Source organism: Lactuca saligna, chromosome 4 (assembly GCF_052625555.1).
Source record: "Lactuca saligna cultivar CGN05327 chromosome 4, ASM5262555v1, whole genome shotgun sequence".
In the NCBI taxonomy this organism is placed as follows: Eukaryota; Viridiplantae; Streptophyta; class Magnoliopsida; order Asterales; family Asteraceae; genus Lactuca; species Lactuca saligna.
The window spans coordinates 319,086,715-319,095,820 of NC_136420.1; the positions used below are offsets into that span (position 1 = coordinate 319,086,715).

The following is a 9,106-nucleotide window of genomic DNA, read 5'->3' on the forward strand; positions in this document are numbered from 1 at the left end:
TCTGCTCCCGATCCTGATCCGGATCCGCTCCCAGCATGCCTCGTAACCACCATACTGAAAGAAAATACCGCAGACATCAGATACCTCCCACTAACCCGGGAACTGACTCTCAATGCCGCCCTAGGGGTTATGACTTCCTTGATATGCGTATGGGTCCTGTGCTTTTAGTAGTACGGGCCCATACTACCTTCCATATCTACCCATATTTATACCAAGTATCACCACAACACCCTAGTGAAGAACAGGCATACCAAGCACTCGACCCTCACTCCTAGAGGGACACTGGAAATCTCATACATAAAGAAACCCTAGGCTAGCAGGCATCACAAATCAGGCAACACAATCATGTAATTCCTGAAGATCCCTAGCCTAGTACTAGCATGATGTTCTATCATATCACATAAGCAAATAACTTGCATGGTGTTTTGGGGCTACTTACTGGCTCCGGCTGATCGTACCTCCACGTCCCCTTTTACTCATTTTGAAAACCATTTTAAATTCTCTTTTGAAAACTCTTCTTGATTTGAGACTGGATTCACACGAATGTTCCTCCAATTCATTCAAACCAAGGCTCTGATACCAACTTGTAACACTCTAAAAATTCAAACCAATTTAAACTTTTCAAAAACAACCAAGTTTTGTTAAATTATTACAAAAAGGTTTTCAATACAATTATTATTAGAGTCTTCCTAGAACCATATCGTAAAACATAAACATGAGGAGCGGTACGATCACGCCTTCGCCTTGCCACGGTCTCCTGAAGTACCTGAAAAACATTAAACCACAAATGTAAGCCCGAAAGCTTAGTGAGATACCCCCAAAATACCAACCACATATACCACGCATAACATATCATAACCAAACAGAACAGCCATATATTTCGGGTCTACTGTGTGACTGGTCCGCCGCACCGGGCCTTCAGTTCACCTGGTCCACCCTCTGAGTCTAGCCATATCCCTCGAGTCTGCAGTGTGGTTGGTCCGCCCGCACCGGGCCTTCAACCCACTTGGTCTACTCTCTGAGTCTACTGTATGACTGGTCCGCCCGCATCGGGCCTTCAGTCGGCCTGGTCCACTCCCCGAGCCTTGGCACGTCTGGCCCACCCTCGTGGAGCCTACAGCCTATCCGGACCGCTCGCTGGGCCTTCAGGATAATCGGTCCGCCATGGGTTTGTTGGCCTACAGCACAAAGCAGGACCCGCCTCAACCCAACCCCAGTCAAACAACCATGTGCACATAAACATACAATCATATAACAATTCACATCCAATCAAACCGATCTAGTAGATCACATAACATAACACACTCTAAATAGGATACCGACCTAACCGGTCACTAGCATAGCATCATCCTATATACCAGGATACCAACCTTAACCAGGTCTCTAACATATATCATCCTAACTACCAGGATGCAAACATAGCAAAGCAACAACATAACAACGATACACAGATTACAATCCAATAAAGGGCCGACCTTGGTGCCTTAGACCCTGTTGATATAGTGAGGATAACTCACCTTGCAACTGCTGACTGAAAAGATAAGATCACGCTGCTCCAACCTCTGACACGAACTCCACCACTGACAATACCAAAAGACTGAACTCCATAAATACCAAATTACCCCTGGAAGTCAACTTGTGAACTCTTGGTCAAAGTCAAAGTCCTCAGTCAAAGTCAAACTTCCTGACTGACCCTACTCGCCGAGTCGCCCCAAGACTCGCCGAGTCCTACGAACTCTGAGCCACTTCCTACTCAACTCACCGAGTCGTCCCTTGACTCACCGATTCACAACTCAACCAGGAAAGGTTAGGACCTCAAGACCAGACTCGTCGAGTCCAAGAACAGACTCGCTGAGTCGAAGGCTAACCTCAACCAACTCGCCGAGTTGTTCTTCCAACTCGTCGAGTTGCTGCCTATCTTCAAGCAACTCGCCGAGTACACCCATGTGACTCGCCGAGTACCACTAGCTCTTAACCCATACAGAGGCTTTCCAAGCCATGTAGGGACTCAAATCCATAGATATACACTTCTACAAGCCATCCATCACGTAAAGTGGCAAACTTTACATGAATCCAAAGAGATCTAAGCATAATATACTCTAGGGATAGGGTTTTGGACAAAAGAACTTCACCAACAACTCTTGAGCATAGACTTTATGGCTTTCTGGATCATTAACAACCTAGATCTAAGGTAGCAACCTCAGATCTTACACCAAACTTGATATGGACCTCATTCATACCCCAAAAACCCCACAATTGATAGATCTAGATGCACAAAAGCTCAAAAAACATATTATTACCTCAAATGAAAGCTCCAACTGAAGAATAAGCTAAATCTCTGCAAAGCCCCTTGCTCCAACCTTCTTGTTCTTCCCTTCCCCTCCAAGATTCCTCCTCCAAGGCTCTAAATTCTCTCCAACTCTCTCACAACCGAAAGCTAGGGTTTCTGGACTTTAAAGGAGAGTAAAGAGACTGGGGAGAGGGTATTATGTTCTTTATATAGGGCTCAACCCCCGGGATTATGGTTTTCTTCATACAACACCAACTCGCCGAATCCATCCATGCAACTCGCCGAGTTGGTCACTTATCACGCGACCTGAAACGCGACTCGACTCGCCGAGTCTATCCATAGACTCGCTTAGTCGACCTTCTTATTTACACTTTTAGCCCTTCAACTTTACTTCTGATTTTCCGGGATGTTACTACTCTTGGACTATGAGATACCCAATACCGCAAAGTTACCCAATCTCAAAACCTACAACGACACCACGGACTCGGAAAACCACATCGACACGTACGAGTGGACCATGATGTCCCTCAAACTCGACGAATGCTTTTGGTGCACGTACTTCCCTACAACACTCGATGGAAACACTGGAACGTGGTTCAAGACACTCAGGCCAGGAAGCATTTACAACTTCAGTTAGGTAAAATATCTCTCCTTAAGCAACTTCATGCAGCTGCACAAATACAAAGGAGACTCACACTTTATAATCGGCTGTAAACAGAGGGAGTGAGAGACATTCAAACAATACAAAGGAGACTCACACTTTATAACTTCAGTTAGGTAAAATATCTCTTCTTAAGCAACTTCATGCAGTTGCACAAATACAAATGAGACTCACACTTTATAATCAGCTGTAAACAGAGGAAGTGAGAGACAATCAAACAATACTTCACATGATTCATAAATGCGACCCTCGATGTGCCAGTACATGACGAATGACTGATAGATTGGGCATTCACATGGGGCCTTCTCCCTGGCCCGCTTTCCTAAAACTCATGAGAAAGGAACCCATACGCGAGTAGAGCTGAAAGAGAAGTCGGAAAGGGCGACCGACCAAGCTGGGATGTCATGCGGGTGGGGAAAAGGTACCACGGGCAGAAATATACACTGTTGCCGATAAACCGGTAGCTAGGGGAACGGAAATGCGCTACTATGAATACCAATAAAGCAGAATGCATGAAACAAACAAATGCTCGGTCCTGAAACGTGTAATGGAAGAAAAGAAGCTAAAGGGAAACATAGTGGAGATTGCTCGAAGCTTACGCATGACGTTCGATGCAGAAAACCCTAAGGATAACGCTAAAGGATGAAACTGTCGCCATGAGATCTTGATCGTACACCATAAGCGGGGAATGACGGTACACGCGGTCGACTTATTGGGAAACAGTGGGCAATAAGCGATCGAATCTTACCTATCGCCTTAAAGGTACTGGCGATTTCGCCTTATCTCATGAGAGGAACGGTATTTGCTGTGGGTGCGAGCGACTGATTGGGAAAAGGGTTTTCAATTCGGTGACACCCTATAGGGACGATAAGTCGTCCCTATAGATGTCCATTAAAACGATACCGCATAGGTTTTTGATATATATATATATATATATATATATATATATATATATATATATATATATATGCATACATATACATATATACACACACGCACACTAGCCGTTTACCTGCGCCAAGCGCCAGGTGCGGATATTTTATTCAAAAATTAAATTGTAGAGACGATTAATTCTTTTGCACAAATAGTTTACTACATATAAACAATTATCAGTATAATTAAAATAATAATATATAAATGTACACTCTTGATTACAAATTCGATTATGTCAAACTGTGCAAATGTTAAAATAATAATATATAAATATACACTCTTGATTACAAACCCGATTAAATATTTGTTTTTTTCAGTATAATTATGATTTATGTTGTTGTTTTTGTCACAACAGACATGTAACGGATAAATCGACACTTAGGTAACAGATAAATCGACACTTAGGTAGCAATTATATAACTCACATGAGCTCGATCCACTCCAAATTTCCCATCTTTTTCCACCTTTTCACTTTCTCTTACCTTTGACTTTGACTCTGACTCATTAACAACCCCTAAAATCCCCCTTTGTCTCAAACTCCCCCAAGAAACAATTGTTTTTCGTTTCATCTTATGCCCCCACACAACACTATCCTTATCCCACCTTTTTACCTCATTAAGCAACAAACTTTCATTCTCTTTCACATCATCTTTCATTCTTGGAACAAAAAATTCTGGTTTTGCCCCTGCCATCGCCATTCTTGGAACACCCAACACGTTCACAAACGAAGAAGGAGCATCATGTCTTTTTTCCCATTTGAAGATGAAAAAGCAGACAAGAAAACATCCTTAACATTTCTCATGTGGTCCCCATTTGACTTTAACTTTGAGTACTTATGGTCCTACTACCTTTTAAATGTCCAACCACTACATGATTTGTTTTAAGCCTTAATGATTCCACCTTTTTGTCTTCTAACATTCTGGAAATTGAAGAGAATGAAAACTTACCTTTGATGGAGATGGAGGGTAGGATCTTGGGGGCTGGGGTGAAGTTTTTTTTGGAGGGAGTTGACTTTTTTTGGGCGGTCAACGGCTGCCCCTTCGACCCATCTGACCATTGCGGTCCGTGAAGTGCGATTTGGGTCGTATTCGATTCGTTCAACTACACCTACTGATGAAGTATTGCGTTTTAGGTCAATTGTTCTTTGTGACCGTTCCCCCCCCCCCCCCCCCTCTGTGGAAAATTGTGATACGACCCTTTGAATTTCTACCTACTGACTTGTCTTTACCTGTAACGAATTGCCTAAGTGGCCTTTTAGAGCTCACATTTTGAGCACCTGTAGGAATATGATAAAGTCAGTAAAACTATTTTTGTTTGGATAAATCATAGATGAATTTCAGATAACAATATAATCAGTAATGTTCAAATCCTAAGCACCACATCTCTACAATCAAATTAAGAAAGCTGGAATGACATCTCTCTGGTACTAATTATCCATCTTGAATTGAAAATATGCAGCTTTAAATACCAATTTCTTTTTACTTTATCAGCATATGATTCATTCTTTCAATATATTTGCATTTTTACATGTACAAATAAGTGTTTACTGAAATGTACATGAACAAAATCAACTCTTTATATTTAAAAGAGTATACCAGGGTCTAGGAATGCCAAAGAAAGTTTGGCTTCTGATGTCAAAAAGGTTGTTTCTTATTGTAAAATTGAAGTTAGGGTTCAACAAGAAGAGCAACAAGAAAACAAATTCAAAAAGTCACCTGTTTCATCAGCAATTCATAAAACACGTGTTTTCGGCATTACTATTACTAAATTAACACTCTGAGAGAACCAATATCCCAGCAAAGCTGAAACCTCAAAAACAGAACTTTGCCTTGGGTGACTTTCGATACCCTTAATCATTTTGACCTTATACATACGTGGGTCTTGAGGCTAGAGACACACAGACGACACTCAAACATGTAATAATTTGAAAGAGCTAGGTTTGACATCAAAACTTGAACAAAGAATATGTATTTGCACATTAATTCCGACATCAAATTCAATCTTCATTGAGCCCCTTTTTCAGATTCATTTCTCTTGAACATGACAATTTCAACTTCGAATTTGCATTTAAAAAAAAAAAAAAACTTACGGCTGATAGAGTGCTTGGATCTCATCGGAAAGCTGCTAATCCTCGAAGTAATCTCAAGCGAGTGGTGCGAGTGTAGAGGAAAGAAGAGATAAAGAGAGAGTGTGTGGCTTCCCGTCACCGAAAAAGTGTTGCGAGAGCATAGTAGGTGGCGGCAACGGTGATCAGATACAGATACAGTGAGTGGTGCGAGGTTGGAGAGTGGGTGGTGATTCACTACCAATGATGATGATGACAATGAGTTAGGCGGATGAGGTATGATGTCGGCTTTTCAAAATAGGGTTTTTGCTATTTGTTTGAGGAAAAATGCGAGTGTAGATGACAAAGGAAAAAAAATAGTATGTTTACTTTTTTGATTCAATTTATGAAACGTCAATGTTAATGCCATTAATTTGTCAAACGAAAATGTGAAGATTTAATGAAATTAATTTGTAAAACGGAAATGTGATAAGAGTATTAAAAGGTATGAATAATTGATTATATATTATGTAGTAGATATAGTACCTCTTAAATTTCAAGAAATAGGTAATATCCTTAATAATATTAATATATATATGTATATATATATATATATATATATATATATATATATATATATATATATATATATAGGGATGATGTATCGTCCCTACAGCTTTTTCGGATACCCATGCATTATTTTTGTTCCCGCTCAAACTACAGAAACGATTTATTGTCGCTTTAGGTTTAGAAGTCAAACTAAATTTGTCAACTCTATTGTGACGACATGTCGTTCCTATATAATCATCTATAGTGACCACATTTGTTGTCCCTATAGCTTTCATCGCTGTTGACTCATATTCTTGTAGTGTCTCTTTTTGTCTCTCCACCGGAGTACCAAAGACGGTGTGAGTATTTGGTATTCATCTATCGTTTTTCTCTTTCTTTATGTCATTATTCGATATATAAAAACTAATTGTAAATATATCTATCTAAAATATATGAAAAGACTTGAGTCTAAAGGTGCAAAAAAAATACAACTTTCACTCTATTGAATAAACAAATTTATTTCTTAGTTCTTATTATTTGTTATTCTTCTGAAATGTAAATGATAGACAACCGAAATAATTACTATGATTCGTATAAGTAATTAATTAGTATGAAATGTCAGTAATTAAACCAAATGGTAAGTAAAGCTTAAAATAAAAATCAAACAAACGAAATAAAGAAATTTATTAGTATGGTTAGAAGTTTATAATATAAATGTATCTATTAATTACCGATTCTTATTTTATTTTGTTATACTAATTTGTATTTTTGTTAAAATTACTTGTTTGTTAGAATATCTAGTTGTGTTTTAGTATACATTTGCTCGATTATGTAAGATTATTATGTAAATGTAGCTATTTGCTAAGTTATATGTGGTGAATATCAGTATAAAAATCAATCTATATTTATATATATATGGTACGTTTTGAAATTTAGATTTCAACCCCTTTAATTCTAATGTTTGTGTTCCACTTTTGTTCTATAGCACGAGACTCTTCAAGATTCAAGCATGTTTAATCATTACAAACATAAAAAACTTCAAGTTCTACTCGTGCCTTCCAAATAAACAATGAAGCGTATGATTAGGGATGGCAATGGGGCGGGGATGGGGCGGGTTTACCATCCCCATCCCCATCCCCGAGTCTATAACCTTATCCCCATCCCCAACGGAGGCGGGGAATTTAATCCCCTCTCCTTTAGATTTTGGGCTTATCCCCGGCCCATCCCCGACCCATCCCCGTGCTATCAAAAGTTCAAAACCACATGTCATAATAAATCAACTTAAGCCACAAAAAAATCAAGTTTAATACACTATCAAAACCATATCTCATAATTAGATTGTTTACATCAATCATAAAATTTAACAACCATCAAAGTGAGAACATGATTAAACAAAATAAATTTCAAGTCTTTGATTCTATTTCTTTGAAAATTACTCAACATCCTCATCATATGCAACTTTCTGATCAAAAGTCTTTGGTTCTCCTTGCTTTTTACCTGAAACATATAGAACTTATTTTTTAGAGAAAATAATATTTATACAAGTATGATATAACAATTGATATATTTATTAAAAATTTACCTTGAAGTTCTTTTCGTAACCAACTTTGGCTACACATTAATGCCCCAACTGTTTCCGCTTTGATTCGGTTACGTTGTTTTGTCACTTTATTCCCGCTCATGCTAAAAGATGATTCCGAAGCAACTGAAGAAATTGGAATGGCTAAGATATCTCTAGCAATCTTCTGTAATATTGGAAACTTAGAACCATTACACTTCCACCACATTAATATGTCAAAGCCCTCCCCATTCGGTAACAACTTCTCAGCTAAATAATCATCCAACTCAGTTTTTTCCAATCCATCATCCTCAGAAAGCATATTCTCGAAATCCAACTCCCATGTTGATTTGCTTAAAGTAGAACCCCTTCCCTCAAATACGTTTGTTTCACATTGTTGTTTCCAAGAAGCTCCTTGTTTTGCATTATGTTTCTTTTTATACTCTTCAAATAACTCAGTAATTACGTTGCGTACTTGCATAATCTCACTTCTTGCTTCATTCCCATATAACTTTGGAAAGAAATAATTGATCAACTTTAATTTATACCTAGGGTCTAAGACAATTGCTACACTCATAACATTATGTATTACATTCCAATACTTCTCAAATTTGGTCAACATAGTTGATGCAATAGACTTAATAACATTATTATCTGATACGCTCCAGCTCAACAACGATAGTTTCATGTCACAAATTAAAGGGAAGAATATGTTTGATGTGGGATATTTGGTACCAGAAAATATTTCAGTCACTTGATAGAACAATTTCAGTTTTTCACAAACATTTGATGCCATATTCTATTCATCTTCACTAGGCAAGCAAACATAATGTTTATCTTTTTTGCTCAAACGATTAAAAACTTCTTTGTACTCCAAAGCAACACTCAACATCATATAAATGGAATTCCATCTTGTTTTGCAATCAAGAAGTAACTCTTTTTGGCAATTAACACCCACTTGCCGAGCAAAAAGTCTAAAATCTTGTGTTCTTTTAGGAGAACTTGTCCAATAGGAGACACTATTCCTAACATTTTCAATTGCATTGGCAATCACAGAAAATCCATCTTGCA

The 9,106-nt window shown here is 38.4% G+C and overlaps 1 pseudogene; it reads right to left on the reverse strand.

Moving 5' to 3' along the window:
* Positions 1-4,285: 4,285 nt before the first annotated feature.
* Positions 4,286-6,358, reverse strand: LOC145040894 (large ribosomal subunit protein uL2mz, N-terminal part-like; annotated as a pseudogene).
* Positions 6,359-9,106: the final 2,748 nt, after the last annotated feature.